This window comes from Lissotriton vulgaris, unplaced genomic scaffold (genome assembly GCF_964263255.1).
Source record: "Lissotriton vulgaris unplaced genomic scaffold, aLisVul1.2 SCAFFOLD_1446, whole genome shotgun sequence".
Taxonomy (NCBI): domain Eukaryota; kingdom Metazoa; phylum Chordata; class Amphibia; order Caudata; family Salamandridae; genus Lissotriton; species Lissotriton vulgaris.
The window spans coordinates 339,990-358,879 of NW_028250880.1; the positions used below are offsets into that span (position 1 = coordinate 339,990).

An 18,890-nucleotide genomic window follows, 5' to 3' on the forward strand; every position below is an offset into this window, starting at 1 on the left:
GACCGAGAGTGCCCAATCGATCAGAGTATGGCTGGGGCATCCCCTTGGCAGGCCACCATGCGCAGGGTGTATACTGGTTTAGCATCCCTGCATGCTCCTAGGGCAAGCAGACTCGGAGAAAAAGGACCATCTGGAAGGTGCTGAAAGCTAGTTGTGTACCTGGGCCCCTGGGGGCCTGGGTGCTGCCTTCCCCTGTCTCAGCATCGCCGGACCTCACAGAGGTCTGATTGACCCTTTCTCTAGTAATCATGAGGAAAATTACCCCCCTTTCTTGTAATCCATGCACACGAGGTGACAGAGGGGACCCAACAAGTGAAAGTACCCGATCTTCGGAGCACCCGACCCGGGACCCGGCAGGGCCGCTGGACCCAGCTAGGGCTCCCAGGCACAGAGGCACAGGGGAAGCCTCCCCAGGCCCGCCGGAAACCATCCCAGGCACCTTGCCACGCAGCGGGACTGAGGATGGAGCCCGGGCCGCCGGGAGCCCCAGAACCCAGTCGAGAAAGGGGAGGCTCCCCGGGCACGATGGAACCCCGTCCGGGGCCTTTGGCAGGGCAGCAGACCAGGGGACGGCCCAGCCCTACTAATCAAAAATAAGTCTTTAAAATGGTAGAAAATAGCTTAGTTCAATGTAGATGGTAAATGCAACACTTTACTCTCAAAGTACCTTTGGTGTGTCAAGCAATGCAAACAAAAGGGTCAATGGGAAGTTGATACCTGGTTCCTTACACTCAGAGGAGTCGATGCATTGGTTCCTTACTGCTGTGCAAGGGAGGTGATGCGTTGCTTTATTACTGTGTGAGGAGTTGATGCATCATTTCTTACTACGGCCCAGTGGCGATGCAACAAGATGGCACCTCGATGCGATGCAACGATCCGGTGGGATGCGACAAAATGGTGTCTTTGATGCGATGAGACAACGTTGGATGCTATGTGTGCACGCCCCACGGGCGTGCGGCGAATTCGGTAACTTCTGAGCCGCGACAGGCCCTGTGACACGCTTCTCCGGTAATGCGACGGCCACATCTGCGATGACACGCTTCTCCGGTGATGCGATGCGCTTCATCGGTAGTGCAACACGAACAGCTGCGGCAACGACAAGCTGCTTCAGCAATGCAATGGCAACTGCTGTGGCGGCGACATGCTTCTCCTCGTTATGTCGCGCTTCCAGCTCCCAGCAACCCGCAGTCTTCTCAGAGGGCCCAAACAACAGTAGGCACCTCTCTGCAGGTAGATTCCCAGCAAGGAAATTTAGGGGAGCTGGTGGTGAGTATTGTATTCTTGAGACTTTTGGCAGGAGGCAAACACACTTCAAGCCCTTGGAGAGTCTTCTTCAGGATGGTGAAAAGTTCACAAAAGTTCTCTTCCCCTTTCCTTGGCAAATGAAGTAATCACTGCAGGCCAACCCCAGAAATAGCAAACAGCACAGGGGCAGTCTCCTCCTTTAGCTTACTTGGTTCTTCTCCGTGGCTAAGGTTTGTCTTAGTTCCCAACAGTGATCGAAAGTTCTGGGGTCTGGGCCCCAATATTTATACCAGTAAATCCTTTGTCCTCTGAAGGCAGAGGGTGCCTGTGCCCAGCCAAAATCAGTTTATTGTGGCTTCCTGGCAGGAGGTGGAGACAGCATTGTTGAAAGCAGACCTGGGTCAGGTAGCTGAAAGGAAATCTCCTCCCCCTACTCTCTATTCTATGAGGGCTCAGGTCAGTGAAAGGAAATCCCTGCCCTCCTACTCTCTATTCAATCCAGGCCCTATTCAGCCCAGCCTTGACCCATCAGACTGCTGGAGCCAAAGCCCTCTCCAGCCCCCTTTCACTCACAAACCAGACATGGAATACACAAACCTAGCAGAGGCATGCTGGATTGTTAGGCAAGAAAATACCTATTTTCTAAAAGTGGTATTTTCAAACACAGAATGTAAAAATCACCATCACTAAAAGATGTATTTTAACATTCTGAGTTGAAGCATACTAAACTCGAATTTCCACCTAGTTCCCTGTGTCAGTTAGAATTATAAGACGTTATAATCGCAAGTAAAAAACGAAATAGGGTGTAATTCACTATCAGGACGTGCCACACACATCAGGGCATATACTACGTTTCATATACATTGCACCCTGCCCATGGAGGTACCCTGGGCCTACCTTAGGGGTGACTAACACATAGAAAAGGGAAGGTTTAGAGACTGACAAGTGTGTGCACCTGCCAACTCGACATGGGGCTGCACACATGCTCCGCAATGGCAGACCGGAGCCACATTTTACAAGTTGCTTCTGTGGGTGGCAGAACCAGTGCTGCAAGCCCACCAGCACCATTTGATTTACAGGCTCTGGGCAGACACGGTGCACTGTACTCTGACAAGTACATCAAATAGCCAATTATGGAGTCTTTAATCGATTACAACAATTTACAATGAGAGCACTTGCACTTTGGCACTGAATAGCAGTGGCAAAGTGCCCAAAGCATCGAGACAAGCAAAAGCATAGCAAAAACATGGGAGGCAACAGCAAAAAAATGGATGGGGTACCCACATGGGGTACCCACACCAATGGTGCCAGGTCTAACAAGTATCCCCTCCAGCTGAAATGTAGGGAGAACTACCCACCCCTTGGAAGTTCTCTTTACTTCAGGGTTGGCGTGTTCTGTACCTGGGCTGTGTTTCACCTTGATGTCCATCCCCTGTACCTCAACAGCTTGGGATTTGCATCCATCATCTCATTAACCATCTATGGGGCCTGTGGTCTGTCTGAACCTGGAAGTGAGTCCCAAACAAGTATGGTCCCAACTTCTTTAGTGCCCAGACCACAGCAAATGCCTTACGGTCAATTGCATACCACCTCTGTTCCCGTGGAAGTAACCTCCTACTTATGAAGGCTACAGGTTGGTCTAGGCCCATCTCATTTATCTGTGAAAGAACAGCCCCCACACCATGCTCTGAAGAATCTGTGTGCACAATGAACTCATTAGAGAAGTTGGGCGCCAAAAGCACGGGCGACGTGCACACGGAAGTCTTCAGGCCATCAAAAGCTTTTTGACAGGTGTCTGTCCAGTTCACTTTCTCGGGCTGCTTTCTGGAAGTCAGCTCTGTCAAGGGTGCAGCAATGCTGCCATGCTCCTTGACAAACCTCCTGTAGTATCCAGTGAGTCCTAAAAAGACTCTCACCTATGTCTGGGTCTTGGGGGTTCCCAATCCAGGATGGTCTTAATCTTGGGCTGGAGGGGCACCATCTAGCTGCTCCCAACCTGGCGTCCCAAGGACACCACACAACCCTGCTCGATCTGGCACTTACTCGCCTTGATCGTGAGGCCTGCTCTCCGCAGCACCATCAGCACTTCCCAAAGGTAGCGCAGATGTTCTTCCCAACTGGCGCTGAACACTGCAATGTCATCCAAGTAGGCGGCACTGAAGTCTTCCAGTCCAGCCAACACCTGGTTGACCAACCTCTGAAAGGTGGTAGGGGCATTCTTCATCCCAAAGGGCATAACCTGGAATTGGCAGTGCCCATCTGGTGTGGAGAATGCTGACCTCTCTTTTGCCCCATCAGTTAAGGCAATCTGCCAGTACCCAGATGTTAGATCAAACGTGCTGAGGTACCAGGCAGCACCTAATCGATCAATGAGCTCATCAGCTCTGGGGATGGGGTACGCGTCAGTCCTGGTGACTAAATTAAGCCCTCAGTAGTCCACAAAGAACTGGAGTTCAGGCGTGGCACCCGGTGCAGTAGCCTTTAGAACCAAGACCACTGGGCTGGCCCAATCACCCCCAATGCAAACTGGAGACCTCCTCCTTGATGCAAGCTCTCACCCTTTCAGTCACTCTGTAAGTTTTGTGCTTAACAGGAGGACTGTCCCTAGTGTCTACAACATGGTAAGCATGGGCGTAAAATCCGTTCCGTTCGCGGATTTTCAGTAAATTCGCAATCCGTGAGATTCGCGGATTTCCCGCGGCGTTTACTTCCCGTCATTCATCGTTTGCCGAGTTATTTTTCTTGATATTTTGTGAGTGCTGCGCCATTTTTGGATCTTGCTGCGGGATCCCGCGGGAATTTGGCAAGCGCGATTACGTAATCGCGGCTTGCCAACTTTTACAGCGAGAGTTTGTCAACGTGAGTACGCCGTGATCACATATCGCGGTACTTCGCAATTGCGAGCTTTGAGATGCGGCGAGCAGCAACAATCTCGCACTCGCGAAAATATAAAATTTGCAATTCTGCACAAGAAATCCACCAGCAAACAGCATAAACCTTCTGGAAATGATGATTTTCATCTGAATAACTCCTCAGGTTGACATTTGCCTGCACTTTTTTTGCGAGGAGTCCATTTTGGGGAGGGGGGGGTGGGAGGAAGGAAGTGCCCCACAGTCTTCAACTTCCTGTTCCTGTCCAGCAGGCTCCTCCCAGTGCTTTGTCCATCTCCTGGTCACTTTTCATTTGGATCTGGAGCTGGAAGGATTACTTTTTGTGGATGCTGCTGGATATTTGGATTTGAGGCCTTTTTGACTTTCTTTGGATATCTTTTGAATTAGAAATTTCACAAGTAAGTTTGTTTGGGGCATTACAGTTGCTGCAACTACAATTTTGGAATTTTTGATTTTTGGGCTGTTTTGGGGCCTTTTGCCCAGGGGTACTCAGTGGTGGGTGCACTGAGTCTTTCTGTGGGGTGTTTTGAATTTAAACATCATGGAGAGGCTGGATGGCTTGGGATTGTGCTGATTTTTCTGTGATTTTCGTTTTTTTGGCCTGTTGTGGCCTTTTCACCCGGGGTAGTGAGTGGTGCATGGGCCTAGTCTTTCTGTGGGTTTTCTTGAATTTAATCATCATGGAGGGGCTGGATGGCTTGGGATTGTGCTGATTTTTCTGTGATTTTCGTTATTTTGGCCTGTTGTGGACAGGCCATGTGGTTGGGGGCCATTTTGAGTGCTGCTACAGGCCCTGGCCATGTGCTGTGATGGAGGGAGCCATTTTGAATGCAGGCAGTGTTCTCAGGCCTGCACCCATTTTGCCTAGCTTTCATCCATTATGCCCAGGGGTAGTGAGTGGTGCATGTGCCTAGTCTTTCTGTGGGTTGTCTTGAATTTAAACATCATGGAGGGGCTGGATGGCATGGGATTGTGCTGATTTTTCTGTGATTTTCGTTTTTTTGGCCTGTTGTGGACAGGCCATGTGGTTGGGGGCCATTTTGAGTGCTGCTACAGGCCCTGGCCATGTGCAGTGATGGAGGGGGCCATTTTGAATGCAGGCAGTGTTCTCAGGCCTGCACCCATTTTGCCTAGCTTTCATCCATTATGCCCAGGGGTAGTGAGTGGTGCATGTGCCTAGTCTTTCTGTGGGTTGTCTTGAATTTAAACATCATGGAGGGGCTGGATGGCTTAGGATTGTGCTGATTTTTCTGTGATTTTCGTTTTTTTGGCCTGTTGTGGACAGGCCATGTGGTTGGGGGCCATTTTGAGTGCTGCTACAGGCCCTGGCCATGTACTGTGATGGAGGGGGCCATTTTGAATGCAGGCAGTGTTCTCAGGCCTGCACCCATTTTGCCTAGCTTTCATCCATTATGCCCAGGGGTAGTATTTGAATTTGAATTTGAATTTAAAAACATTTATTCAGCGCTCTTTTACCAAGCGGTTTCATGGCGCTATGTGTGATGTAGTGGACGGCAGCAGCTGGGAGAGGCTAGGCAGTGTAAGCTCGCACAAATAGGAAGGTTTTGAGATCCTTCCGGAACTGTAGATAAGAAGGCGATGTGCAGAGGGCAGCAGGAAGGGAGTAGTGAGTGGTGCACGGGCCTAGTCTTTCTGTGGAGTGTCTTGAATTTTAAACATCATGGAGGGGCTGGATGGCTCGGGATTGTGCTGATTTTTCTGCGATTTTCGTATTTTTGGCCTGTTGTGGACAGGCCATGTGGTTGGGGGCCATTTTGAGTGCTGCTACAGGCCCTGGCCATGTGCTGTGATGGAGGGGGCCATTTTGAATGCAGGCAGTGTTCTCAGGCCTGCACCCATTTTGCCTAGCTTTCATCCATTATGCCCAGGGGTAGTGAGTGGTGCGTGTGCCTAGTCTTTCTGTGGGTTGTCTTGAATTTAAACATCATGGAGGGGCTGGATGGCATGGGATTGTGCTGATTTTTCTGTGATTTTCGTTTTTTTGGCCTGTTGTGGACAGGCCATGTGGTTGGGGGCCATTTTGAGTGCTGCTACAGGCCCTGGCCATGTGCAGTGATGGAGGGGGCCATTTTGAATGCAGGCAGTGTTCTCAGGCCTGCACCCATTTTGCCTAGCTTTCATCCATTATGCCCAGGGGTAGTGAGTGGTGCATGTGCCTAGTCTTTCTGTGGGTTGTCTTGAATTTAAACATCATGGAGGGGCTGGATGGCTTAGGATTGTGCTGATTTTTCTGTGATTTTCGTTTTTTTGGCCTGTTGTGGACAGGTCATGTGGTTGGGGGCCATTTTGAGTGCTGCTACAGGCCCTGGCCATGTGCTGTGATGGAGGGGGCCATTTTGAATGCAGGCAGTGTTCTCAGGCCTGCACCCATTTTGCCTAGCTTTCATCCATTATGCCCAGGGGTAGTATTTGAATTTGAATTTGAATTTAAAAACATTTATTCAGCGCTCTTTTACCAAGCGGTTTCATGGCGCTATGTGTGATGTAGTGGACGGCAGCAGCTGGGAGAGGCAAGGCAGTGTAAGCTCGCACAAATAGGAAGGTTTTGAGATCCTTCCGGAACTGTAGATAAGAAGGCGATGTGCAGAGGGCAGCAGGAAGGGAGTAGTGAGTGGTGCATGGGCCTAGTCTTTCTGTGGAGTGTCTTGAATTTTAAACATCATGGAGGGGCTGGATGGCTCAGGATTGTGCTGATTTTTCTGCGATTTTCGTTTTTTTGGCCTGTTGTGGACAGGCCATGTGGTTGGGGGCCATTTTGAGTGCTGCTACAGGCCCTGGCCATGTGCTGTGATGGAGGGGGCCATTTTGAATGCAGGCAGTGTTCTCAGGCCTGCACCCATTTCGCCTAGCTTTCATCCATTATGCCCAGGGGTAGTGAGTGGTGCGTGTGCCTAGTCTTTCTGTGGGTTGTCTTGAATTTAAACATCATGGAGGGGCTGGATGGCATGGGATTGTGCTGATTTTTCTGTGATTTTCGTTTTTTTGGCCTGTTGTGGACAGGCCATGTGGTTGGGGGCAATTTTGAGTGCTGCTACAGGCCCTGGCCATGTGCAGTGATGGAGGGGGCCATTTTGAATGCAGGCAGTGTTCTCAGGCCTGCACCCATTTTGCCTAGCTTTCATCCATTATGCCCAGGGGTAGTATTTGAATTTGAATTTGAATTTAAAAACATTTATTCAGCGCTCTTTTACCAAGCGGTTTCATGGCGCTATGTGTGATGTAGTGGACGGCAGCAGCTGGGAGAGGCTAGGCAGTGTAAGCTCGCACAAATAGGAAGGTTTTGAGATCCTTCCGGAACTGTAGATAAGAAGGCGATGTGCAGAGGGCAGCAGGAAGGGAGTAGTGAGTGGTGCATGGGCCTAGTCTTTCTGTGGAGTGTCTTGAATTTTAAACATCATGGAGGGGCTGGATGGCTCGGGATTGTGCTGATTTTTCTGCGATTTTCGTTTTTTTGGCCTGTTGTGGCCTTTTCACCAGGGGGTAGTGAGTGGTGCATGTGCCTAGTCTTTCTGTGGGTTGTCTTGAATTTAAACATCATGGAGGGGCTGGATAGCTTGGGATTGTGCTGATTTTTCTGTGATTTTCGTTTTTTTGGCCTGTTGTTGTGGCCTTTTCACCAGGGGTAGTGACTAGTGAGTGTTGCATGTGCCTAGTATTTCTGTGGGGTGTCCTGAATTTAAGCATCATGGAGGGCATGGGATTGTGCTGATTTTTCTGTTTTTTTTCCGATTTTTGGGGGTGTATAACTGAACTGATGTTCCTCTGTCTTCCATTGCTTTTAGGTGCACAAGACTCAAGAGAACCACTAGTGCCAGGAAGAAGTCCTGCAGCGGTGTGTGTGTGCAGCATAACGTCACGCGACGTCATGTCTGGCCTCAGACAACTCTACAATTCGTGAAACTGCGGCCTGCTGTCTGACCTGCTCTGAAGAAGATGGCCCCAAAAAAAGGTCTCCGTAGCTCCTTAAGCAAGAAAGTTGCTAGTAAGGAGCAGAAGAAGCAAGTTACCAAGGAGGCTGGTGTGCCGGCCGCCGCGTTTTTTGAGAGCAAAAAAAAAAGTACGGCCTGCAGCAGCAGCGGGATCTGCTGGGGACCAAGCTGGGAGCAGCACCCCCGCTCCATTGGGTTCAGTGCCTCCACCACCACGCCAACTTAAGTCAAAGCCCTTGAGTGCTTCAGAGGCAGTCAGTGTACTTCTTCAATCACCATCGACCAGTGATGTTGGCTCATCGCAAGAAAGTAGCAGCAATGTCCCTGAATCAACACAGGTTGTTGTAACTCATCTGACAAGTGTTGAACAACCACAGCCGCAACAACAACACCATGTGCAAGTACAAGCCCAAGTACATGTGGAAGGAGAGGCAGCGCAAGGAGATGCGCAAGCAGAGGTGCATGGAGGGTCACAAGTGCCCACAATAGTTGTTCCTCCCGAAGTAGGGGCACATCAGGAAATTGACAATCAAACCGAGGTATCATCTGAGGAAGCCACTCCTCCTGATGATCATTCATTGTCTTCCACATCCCTAGCAAGGAAAAGATCAAGGGGGGTGTCTACATCTTCTTCAAGCCCACCTCCTTCTGATGATCTTAATCTGGATGAAGATTGGGAACCATCATCACGGCAGTCTGAGAGTGAGGCACACCATGATCTGACAAAGATACCTAAGCGTAAAAGGAAGGTCGTCAAAAAACTCGTAGCTATGGAGTGTGATGAGGCTCAACAAGAAGTGACGGATACTGCTGCTGATGAAGCCTCTCACGACGACGAGCCAGTCATCATAAAGGTCACTGCAGCCCCAGCGGGCATGCAGCAAAGAGACATTTTGACCCTATCCCGAGAAGCTGCTGAGCGCGATGATGATGTCGACGAGGAGGCAATGGAAACACAACAATCATTGGATTTGGAGTTAACTAGTACACCAACACCTACCGCTTCCATATTTCTTCCTCGCAAGAAGGGACCTCCATCCACCTCGACCTCAATTAGTGGTGGTGAAAGTGCAAAACATACTGAAGTTCGGCAATCCACATCCTCCACTTCATCTGGCATTAGCAGCAGGACCACCAACACCAGTATCGCCGCCTCCTCCGGCCCCCAAAGACATTTCAAGTCTCCAGTTTGGAACTTCTTTAGTGTTTGCCCAAAAAAGGAAAATGTAGCCATTTGTAGCATTTGTAAGCTTCGAGTTAGTCGTGGTAAGTTTGGTACCAACTATGGTACCGGAGGCCAGAGAGGTCATCTTAGGAGAACGCACGCTGTCCAATGGTTTGCGCACCTAGAGGCGATCAAGGAAGCCCGAATTGCACGTAATGAAAACGTTGATTTTTCATCTGATGATGATGAGGAGGAAGAAGACGATTCAAACACTTCACTTACACCCAGTACCCCTGTCAGCAGCACACCCCATGTGAGCCACACTAAGAGTGTGGGAGAGAGTGAGACACCAATGCGAAAAAGTTCATCAGCGAGCGTAACTGGGTCAAAGATATCATCATCATCATCCCGTAAATCCTTGGTCCAGGGCAACATTAAAAAGATGTTGTTTACAGAAGCGCAATATGAACGCAACCACCCACTGACGCGTCTGTATAACACTAAGCTGGCTAAAATGCTAGCTCTGGACCTTCTCCCTTTTTCTTTTGTAGAAGGGGTTGGTTTTCTAGAATTAATGGCAGCACTCTGCCCTAAATGGAAGGTTCCTATCCGGTTCTATTTTGCCCGAGTTGCGGTTCCAGCACTACATGAAGATGTTCTGGAGGTGATTGGGGCAGCTTTGCAGAAGAGTGCTGTTCACACTATACATCTGACAACAGACATGTGGACCAGTGGCGCAGGCGCTGATTACATGTGCATCACCGCACACTGGGTCTCTTTTTCAGGGGTGTAAGCAAAGCTAAACGCAGGTGTTGACCCGGACAAAGTTTTTAAAGCTGCTCGGAAACATGCAACACTAGCCATGTTTGGTTTGGAGAAACGTCACACAGCACAAAACATTTTGGATGTGTTTAACACAAAGGTCCTTGACTGGCTGTCCCCAAAAAAACGCCAGGTTGGTTATGTTTCCACGGATAATGGCGCCAATATACTTAAGGCCATGCAGCTGGGTGACTATTTCAGAGTGCCGTGTTTGGCGCACTGTCTAAACCTGGTAGTCAAAAAATTCTTGAGTGATAAAGACAGTGCAGCGTACAGGGTAGTGGACATCTGCCGAAAAATGTGCAAACATTTCAGCCATTCTTTTAAGGCCCGGAAGCATCTGAGGAGCCTGCTATATGAACGTCACCTGCCAGTGAAAGCACTCATCCAGGAGGTGGCAACACGTTGGAACTCAACCTTCTACATGCTTGTGCGTCTGTATGAGCAGTATACGGTACTCGATCACTATTTCCTAACACAGGGTACAGCTCAGAAGGAGGACCTGAGGATGGGTGCGGCACAATGGGACATAGTTAAAAGCCTGACAAGCATGCTTCGTCCTTTTGAGTTCTTCACGCGTGCAGTCAGCAAGGAGGACTGTAATTTGGGAAAAGCTATCCCATTGTTGTACATGCTGGAGCACCAACTGAAGGAGGTGTTCTGTGTTTGAAAAAGATGAAGAAAACCAAGACCCTTTTGTTCTGGCGGATAAATTATTAGAGCACCTACAAGGTGATGAACGTCTTAAAATGATCCACTCAAACCAGCATTACATTTGTGTAACTATTCTGGATCCACGCTACAAAAAGGCGCTGGCAGGCCAAGCATTCTTTCCTTTTGCTGATGAAGATTTTACAAAGTACAAACAGTGGCTAGCCTCCACAGCCAAGAGGTTTGAAAGAGAACGGCAGGAAATTGAAGGAAACGGCAGTACATCAGCATCAGCAGGCCATCCCCAGTCACAACAATCCACTTCTGCACCTGTGGCTGCAGCACAAGTGACCTCTCAGCCGTTAAAGAGACCGGCAACCGGATCATCTGCACCACCAGACATAACAGTAACATTGGAGGCTGAAGAGGATTGGCTAGCTCGGCTTGGGTTTGGTTCTCAAAAGGTCACAGGAACAGCTAAGCAAAGTGGAGGAACCTTGGAGGAGAACCTTGAGTTGATGGTGAAGGATAATCTGAATGACTCAACAGAGGTCTATGTTAATGCTGACCCATTGGCGTATTGGCATGGGAAAAAAGAATTGTGGCCACTGCTCTCCAACCTGGCTTTAAACTACTTGTCTTGCCCACTCGCAAGCGTGTCTTCTGAACGTGTTTTCAGTGCTGCTGGTGGCATTGTAACTTCCAAACGGAGCCGCCTCTCGCCCAAAAATGTGGAGAGGTTAACAATTATCAAGATGAATCAGCACCTCATACCACCAGATTACAGAGTACGAGAAAGCGCGCCGGATGAAGACGAGGTGGACAGCAACATAGATGAGGGAATTTCTTCTCTGTCAGGTGACACTGAGCTCACCCTGCCTGAATTCGCAGAGTATGATGACGAAGCCTTATTCTTATTCATGGACCGTGATACCGAGCCCTGAAAATGAGACAACGAATCAATAACTTTCTTTTTCGTCCTTATTCACTTTTATTCCTGTGTGTCTGTCTTTCTTTGTTGTGCACAGTTAATATAATTCAAACTTTAATCACATAATCACCAAAACAAGCCCATCAGCAGAACTGTCTTCACTTGTTTGCTAATTGATTTGAAGGTGCCGCAGTCTGCATTCCTCAGGTTCACAAGTTCAGAAGAACATGCTCCTCTATCATCCTCCTCCAGACTCCTATTTCCATCAAAGCAGAGGGCTGGTTTACGCCCAATGAAGAAAGACTCAGCACTTGTGGGGGTGTTGTTCTACCTCTTTGCGGGTGAGTTGACGGCTCTGGGGCCATTGCTGGGAAGCTCTAATACCGGATAAAAGTGGTTTGGCCCAAATCCGAGGCGGAAATTTTTTGGTGTTTTTGCTGACTTGCTTGCCTTTGAGGTGCTCTTTGGGGGGGTTCCGGCTGTTTGTGGGTGAGTTTCGGGGTCTGGGAGCACTGCTGGGACACTCTAATCTTGATTGCATTTGCTTTTCAGGAAATCTGTGGTGGTAAACTGGACTTATGGCCTAGCTACACAGCACGTTTGGACCGAAGGCCGAGAAATATTGTAAGTAGGAGATTTTGCTTTTGGCCTGTTTGGGGGTGTTATGCTTTTTGGCGGGTGGGTTGGCGGGTCTTAGGGCATTCCTGGGAAGGTCTAATACCGGGTAGAAGTGGTTGGGACAAAATCCACGCCTATTTTTTTTTTGCTATTTCTGACATTTTGCTTAATGTAGCGTTTTCGGGGGCCTGTTTGGGAGGCTTCCTGGTGTTTGGGGGTGAGTTTCGGGGTCTGGGAGCACTGCTGGGACACTCTAATCTTGATTGCATTTGCTTTTCAGGAAATCCGTGGTGGTAAACCGGACTTATGGCCTAGCTACACAGCGCGTTTGGACCGAAGGCCGAGAAATATTGTAAGTAGGAGATTTTGCTTTTGGCCTGTTTGGGGGTGTTATGCTTTTTGGCGGGTGGGTTGGCGGGTCTTAGGGCATTCCCGGGAAGGTGTAATACCGGGTAGAAGTGGTTGGGACAAAATCCACGCCGATTTTTTTGTTGCTATTTCTGACATTTTGCTCAATGTAGTGTTTTCGGGGGCCTTTTTGGGGGGCTTCCTGGTGTTTGTGGGTGAGTTTCGGGGTCTGGGAGCACTGCTGGCTATGGATACTTTACTTTGCAAGAGGTTTGAAGCAAATCCATGGTGGCAGAGGGGAGTTAGGGCCTAGCTGCAGAGCGCGCGCGGACTGATTTGGCAAATTTGCAAAAAAATGACTAAGTCCCCATTTTTGTACTTTTGCTCTTTGGCTGTTTAGGGGTCTTCTACTCGTTTTCTCCTGGGTTGATGGCTCTGGGGCCATTGCTGGGAAGTTCTAATACCGGATAAAAGTGGTTTGGACCAAATCCGAGGCGGAAATTTTTTGGTGTTTTTGCTGACTTGCTTGCCTTTGAGGTGCTCTTTGGGGGGCTTCCTGGTGTTAGTGGGTGAGTTTCGGGGTCTGGCGGCACTGCTGGGACACTCTAATCTTGATTGCATTTGCTTCTCAGGAAATCCGTGGTGGTAAACTGGACTTATGGCCTAGCTACACAGCGAGTTTGGACCGAAGGCCGAGAAATATTGTAAGTAGGAGATTTTGCTTTTGGCCTGTTTGGGGGTGTTATGCTTTTTGGCGGGTGGGTTGGCGGATCTTAGGGCATTCCTGGGAAGGTCTAATACCGGGTAGAAGTGGTTGGGACAAAATCCACGCGGAAAAGCCTTTTGGCACTTTTTGTAACTTAGGGTTCGTTAGGGTTAGCCCTAGCAGCAGGATTGCATGTGTTTCGGGGTGTTCTAGATTTTTGCAACTGAGTTCTGGGGTCTTAGAGCACTCGTGAGAATGTGTAATTTTGGTTGCAAGTCATTTGAAGAAAATCCATGGTGGGAAAGGGGGGATTTGGCATAGTTAAAGAAAGCCTTTGCCACTATTCTTAACTTAGGGTTCGTTAGGGTTAGCAGTATTTCTATTGCATGTGTTTGGGTGGGGGTGTTTTCGAGTCTTGGAGCGATGCTGGCTATGGATACTTTTGCTTGGTTGCCTGCAAGTGGTTTGAATACAATCCACGGTGGTTAAGGGGGTATTTGGGCCTACTTTTACTTTCAAAGTACGTTTTGTCACCAGTTTTCTGCTAGGCCTCGTTTTTTGAGATTTGATTGGGGGTCTTCTACATTTTTGCAACTGGCTTTACTAAGGGTCTGGGTGGGAGCACTGCTGGGAAGATCTAATTTTGTTCTAAAACACAGTTTACAGTACACCTAGCTTGAGGGGAAAGATCCGCTACATTAATTTGCCCATACTTATTTATCCTTCAAAAGGTGACTCAGACAGAGTACGCACTTTCAAAAATATTGTACTGTCTACTAGGAAAATCAAAGTGTGACTTTTTGCACTCCACAGCCTACATACCTTATATTTATTTATCAGTGGGGTTGTAATAATATATCACTTCCTGTTTTTCTTTGAATAATTACAGGCCGGGTTTCAGTCTGTGCAATGGGGAAAAAAGGATGGAGTCAGGCTTCACATTAGCGAGCCGCAATTCAGCATCCGCCAGGTAGGCAGTGGACAGGGTGTCTTCTGGTCACCAACATTGATGGACAAAGCGTCGGATGGAATGGAGGAGTGCCGCTAATAAGAGGAATTTTTTTCTGCATGCAACTTACTTACCAATTTCAACAGGACAACTACAACAACATACAGATACAGTATCCATTGTTTCTTTCTATGACTGTGACTGCATTTCTTGGATCTCTCTCTGCTTCTAAATTGATCCCTTAACACATCACTTAGTCCACTCCACTATCACATCTGCACCACACATAGTCATTTGTAAGTGCTCCTACGTAATTCGCAAGTCGCAGCACGCCCCAGCCCGTAGAGGACTGGGATGACCCCAATGATGAAGCATGTCACCAAGGGGCAACCCTGGTGAGTGAGGGGACACCTAGAAAAAGAGCAATTTCTCCTTTTCGATCTACTATACCTTCCAGACCAACCCCATTGAGTGTTGTGAATGGATTTATAGTAACCAGCAAGGCTCTCAGGTATCTGGCAACAGAGACCTTATGTTGAATATAGTTATCAATATTTCCACACACGCCCTGTACTGTCGCATTCTTTCTTCCACAGTTGTCGAAAGTACTACTTACTTTTCACTGACGTGCATGCAGTAGTGCATGCACTTTCAAAGATTGATGGATAGGTTTGTACCTAAAGATTTGTTTATGTTCACAATTGTTTGTCCATGCTGTACTATTTTTTCTTGTCTCCCAAAACCTTTCCGAAAAACCCCTGTAGCCATCCATTTTTCAAACCCTAACCCTCTTCCCCCGGGCTGTGTGGTTTTGATTGATGTGTGACTAAATTACAGCAATAAATCCACACATTTGCTGGGGAGGATAAGGTGATAGCAACAGGCTGGTTAAGAAATCCGAGGATATATTCTTACTCTGCTTGACAAAGACCCATGGCTAATGTCAAAGAACTTCAACCGAATTAGTAGTTATACTTTACCATTTGTTAGGCTACAATCTGGCACTGTTCTAGTGTACTGTCACCTGCTATATTCTCTATTGGACCGTTGTATTGCTCAGGAGGACAAACCATTTTCTTTTTTTTCATAGGCATGCAACTGCCACTGTGTCACACCACTAGTACCACCGCTATGAGGAAATTTTATCTGCCCAGGATTGCCATCCTTATTCGCTGTTTCCCGTGGAGCCAGCCCTGGGTCTAGCCCTACTTTCAAACACAAATTACAGGTAAGATAAGCGTTTGGTGGGAGGGAGTTTAATGGAGTATTAGGAGAGACGAGAGACTGACGGTAGTACTACTAAAGTCCTAGGACTCTTGAATTCACTTCACTTACTCTGTGAGAGGCACTTAGTGTTGAAAACATTTGGGCATTTACACTTAAAGGAAGAAAACGGAACTAAACTTTCAGGAAAACAAAGTTACTCTTAAACCCCCACCCACCAGGCAAGCAGTAAAAAACAGGTATGCTCAGATAAAGTTTGAAAAAGTATATTTATATCCCTAACAAAATAATCTCCCGCAAGACCCTCCCTAACCCCAACGGTTGTCCTTTAAAAGTCCCAAACCCAACTCCCGATTCCCACCCCCCAAAAGTCTCTAAAAAAGGGGCAAGGGACACTATGGGTGGATGCTGTTTACTTTTTGGGCCAGGGCATCATACTCCTGGCGGAGCAAGGCGTGCTCTACGCGGAGCCCCTCCAACATGTTTGTAAAGTGGTGGAGCTCCTGCTGAAGGCGGGACACCCTCAGGGTACTGCGGCGCAGGCGTGCCTTGCAGTTACAATGGCTGTGAGAGGCAGCTGTTGTCCTTGCTGCTCGGCGTTGGCGTTTGGCTTTGGCAGCCCGGCTCAGTCTGGCTGGAGCACTGTGCTGGGTGGCAGCCCGTGGGGGCACGGAGGCCGATGCAGACGACGTTGTTGTTGTGGTCGACTGCACACTTTCGTCGTCCTCCAGGGCCACCAGCCGCCGATATTCTGCAACAGTGGCATCGATCCTCCGTTGCCGGGCCGCTCTAGCCAGCTCCTTCCCCTTGTTTGTTTGGAAGGAGCATCTATATGAAGAAAGAAAGACATAGTCTGTAACCAATGCTCTTTAAGATTAACTCAATCATTCAGCAGAAATTTGTGTTGCAGTACAACTAGCAACTTGCTAGCGCATTGCATAACTATTGAGTCCAGTATCTATCTAACCTCCCACTTCTTCATCCTTGCTCTAACATTAGTGGGAGTTTAAGGAACAAATTCTACGAGCACTATGGACTTCCATTGGAGTCGACTCTGAAAATACACCAGTCTTATTCTTCTTCTTGTCTCTTGTTTAGGAAAATTGGTACGTTATCTTCTGCAAGCCGGCATAATGCCAGCGCAGTGAACTTGCACCCGAGAAAAAGAGACACACGCCATGATGAGTGACCTAGACTTGCGTTACTGTACCGGTCCAGTACATGCAGGTGGTGAAGCTCTTACTTTTCTATTACGGGTGGCACTGAGAATACTCTGTTACAAGGGCTACTGCTTAATTAATTTAACTTTCACCCTACAGTGCAAATGAGTACTAGAAATGGAAAAATGAAGAAGATAAATAATCTGATTATCTATCACTTCACATGGGATGTTTTTGCTTACATATGGGATGACTTTAGGTGCTTTGCTTTTTATTGAGTGACCAGTGATACATCCACACATGAATGACTGAGTACTACTAAACTTATTAAGAGAGGTAGGGAGTGGCCACCGTAATAACCGGATCTATGCTGTGCTTGCAATACAAACTACTGCTACTATTGATGGTAGTATTTGGACAAAATTACAACTTCTTTTCCTTGCCTTTCCTACACTGGAACGGACGTCCGGGTGCAGTGTTACATGCTCTTCAAAGTTACACTTAGTTCATCCACTGACCGTCTACTCTCTCTAGATCATGGGTACTCACAAACTTTCTCTCAGGGGCTAAATTTACAGTGTAGTTTGTGCCCGAGGGTTTAACTGGTGGGGGCGGAGTCAGAGGGGGCGTGGTTAAAGCAAAACGAAAACTTGTGACCATGAGGCTGCACACAGGTCCCTGCAGCAGATGCCTTCATCCACTGAGCCACCAGACCCAGCATTTACATACATCTCTCTCCCTCCTGCTCTCCCTCCTGCCCTCCCTCTCCATCTCTCTCTCCCTCCTGCCCTCCCTCTCCCTCCCCCTCTGTCATCTCACTGTGTGTGTGTCTGTCTGTGTCAGCCTTCAGCCCGGGCTGAGACAGCTTCCTCAACGCGCACACAGAGACAGCCACACCAAAGTACTTAACAGGTCTTTAAAAGACCATTAACATATTATTGAGGCTTTGTTTGTTGTTGCGCCCCTGCATCTCCACCCTGACAATCACTGCTTGCCCGGCCCCACAGAGCAGATGCTTTGTTCTATTTCACCTCTTTGTGGCCCTGCATCTCCACTCTGCTCTGTGGGGGCCGGGGGAGCAGTGATTCTGAGAGTGGAGATGCAGGGGCGCTAACAGGTGAAATACAACAAAGCCTCTGCTCTGTGGGGGCCGGGGGAGCAGTGATTGTCTGCAAGGTCTGCGCACCGCTAAGGAAGGCTTGCCGGGCCGCCACCGGCCCGCGGGCCGTACTATGAGTACCCCTGCTCTAGATACACATATGCTATCTAAGAGTCAGATAGTAGCATGATCCAGGTATATTATGGACACATACAGTTTCTGTGTCACCCACCCAGGCTGTTGTCCTTCCACCAATCATTGCTTCATCATTCACCCAGCCATGCATCTCATATTCTTTCCTTCCCAGCCACGTCTTCAATCTCAATAAGTAAGGAATATATAAGAGCTTACCTCTGCCCGCCACCACCACCGTCTCAACTCTCACAGCCGGCACTGGAGCCGCCGCCTCCTCCCCTGAAGAATTGCCCTCCGCCTCCGTGTCGAGCACCACCACCTCCACGCTGGCCCGCCACCAGATGTTCCACCTGCAAAGTACATTTAAGAATGTTAGAATAAACCACACACTAGTATTTGGTCTAGGAATGAAGACATGTGAAAACAATGTAATTTGTGACTGTCTACTCGAAAGTAAAAAAAAAGTCCCTTTTTCCAGGGAAGGGTGTTGTCTTGCTGCACTTTTTGGCACAACTGATGAAGGCTGGCTTTTTAACACACACCATTTTTCTCCACACAGACAGAAGATGGACTTCTAACAACAAGATCAAGTTGAAACCAGGTGAGAGCTCGGCCCGACCACAAGAAATGTCTCCAATTAATCGTCAGCACTAACCACTTTTCCATTCTCAGTTAAACGTTTAGTTTTTTTATTATGACTTCATTTTAATAAATGTGTTTACTTTTAATAAAGCTTTTAATCTTAAATAGACTCTGTGTTTTTTGGTCCAGACTAGAGTGACTGAGCGAAAGGTTTCGCAATTTTTGCAAGCATGAGTCCGTGCCTCTGACACTTCTTGACTCTGACTCCGAGTCCGTACTCTTGAGCTACGTTGGATAATCATGATTGGGGATCAATCATCGATGAATTCGGGAGGTAAATGACTGTGCCACACTATGTAGTCAGTCAGTAAGGACATTGGGGGTTCAAAGTCTGTTATCACAGAGGTATGTGGA

General features: G+C 48.2%; 1 protein-coding gene across 1 annotated transcript in view; it reads left to right on the plus strand.

Moving 5' to 3' along the window:
* The window catches only part of LOC147663085 (collagen alpha-1(XII) chain-like), a 223,334-nt gene that overhangs the window by 105,669 nt on the left and 98,775 nt on the right, over positions 1 to 18,890 (plus strand). The gene's annotated exons all lie outside the window — the stretch shown is intronic.